Source organism: Octopus bimaculoides, chromosome 4 (assembly GCF_001194135.2).
Source record: "Octopus bimaculoides isolate UCB-OBI-ISO-001 chromosome 4, ASM119413v2, whole genome shotgun sequence".
In the NCBI taxonomy this organism is placed as follows: domain Eukaryota; kingdom Metazoa; phylum Mollusca; class Cephalopoda; order Octopoda; family Octopodidae; genus Octopus; species Octopus bimaculoides.
The window spans coordinates 142,756,389-142,758,148 of record NC_068984.1 but is presented as its reverse complement, the minus strand read 5'-3'; the positions used below and the strand labels follow the sequence as shown (position 1 = coordinate 142,758,148).

Genomic DNA, 1,760 nt, shown 5'->3' with positions numbered 1-1,760 from the left:
TTCCCCTTTTAACCTTGATCAGATTTGGTTGGATTTACATGTTTAAAACCAGCAATAGTTTGGCAGGGTTTTGTATTTGAAACATAGGGTTTATATTATTGTAGATGGCCTCATTGATATTTATACTATCCTCTTCGTCGAGGTGGTTACTTATCATATGTGCCTGTGGTATGTGTGTGTGTGTGTGTATGTATGTTTCCGAAAACATGTAGCTCAAATTGTTGTTATCAAAGATTTCAGATAACAAAATATGATATTTTGTTTTGCTTGCATTCTATCACTTTCACCAATCATCTGTGTCGTTGGCAAAATTTTTGTTGGTTCCTAAATTTGAGAGTCTGCCAAAATGAATGGTCTGTCTCTCGAAAGGTTGATTATATCTTTAACGTTGGTTATATTTCCAAGTCTTCTATGATGAAAAGCAATGTTAAACCGAACGGTTTATATCCCGGAGGTTCTATTGATGAACGTAACGACTGTTTTCTCTTTCATCCGTTCATGACAGAAGCAGCTATCCAATGTTCTGTTTATTTATAAAAATATATTGAGAGATAATAAGTAAATACCCGTGCGAGAAGCGGTGCTAGTTTATTTTTCTGTGGTCGTATGACCTCTGTAGCATTTCTTATTCTTGTTATAGCTACGGCGGTACATATTCTAAAATTGGAACGACACAGAGAAGATTAGCATGGTCCCTGCGTAAGGATGACACGCACATTCCAGAAGCGTTCCCTATTTTTTTTTCATAGGTGCAGGAGTAGCTGTGTAGTAAGAAGCGTGCTTCCCAACCGCATGGTTTCGGGTTCAGTCCCACTGCATGGCACCTAGGGCAAGTTTAGAGAGGAGAAAAAACAACACGAAGACATAATTAACGTGTCTGTGATGATGATGATGAGGAGGAGGAGGAGGATGACGAGGAGGAGAAAGAGGATGAAGAGGAGGAGGAGGAGCATGGTGATGACGATGGTGGTGGTGATGATGATGATAGTAATGATGATGCTGATGATAACAATAATGATAAGGATAATGATGATGATGGCGATGATGGTGGAGGTAATGGTGATGATGATGATGATGCTAATGCCAATAATATTGATGACAATGATGATGGTGATGATGATGATGATGTTTGGGAATGACGAGTGAGAGCCATAACACCGATAATCTCCGCGATGAGGACGCTGGACTTTCGAAGTGTGAAACAGAAACGATATGGCTAAAAGATGATAAAATATGGCGGGAATAGATAATGATGAATGCAGTGTGTGTGTGTGGGGGGGGGGTTGAAGTAGTAGTAGTAGTAGTAGTAGTAGTAGTGGTGGTGGTGGTGGTGGTGGTGGTGGTGCTGGTGCTGGTAGTAGTAGTAGTAGTAGTAGTAGTAGTAGTAGTAGTAGTAGTAGTAGTAGTAGGATTAGCTTGAAGAAAAAGAAGAGAAAAAGTTATAAGTAAATGAGAGTGAGAAACTATTAATGCCAAGAGGCAGAGGAGGTGGGAAAATGGGAAAAACTGATGAACGAGAAATAAAGAAAGAAGGAAAGAAAGAAAGAAAGAAAGAAAGAAAGAAAGAAAGAAAGAAAGAAAGAAAGAAAGAAAGAAAGACGAAGAAGAAGAAGAAGAAGAAGAAGGTAATACCGGAAGAACGGGGTTGAAATACGGAAGCTTAGAGATAGAAATATTGGAATGAAGGAGTGATGTGTGTTTGATGCAAGAAGTTGTGTCTTGGAATAACGTATGAGATTTTCGTTCTATGATGAAGGAGA

The 1,760-nt window shown here is 39.0% G+C and overlaps 1 non-coding gene across 1 annotated transcript; it reads left to right on the top strand.

Moving 5' to 3' along the window:
- The first annotated feature begins 636 nt into the window (after positions 1 to 636).
- On the top strand, positions 637 to 740 carry LOC128247707 (U6 spliceosomal RNA). The gene has a single exon (XR_008264075.1). It is a non-coding gene; the product is annotated as a U6 spliceosomal RNA (small nuclear RNA).
- The last annotated feature ends 1,020 nt before the right edge of the window (positions 741 to 1,760 follow it).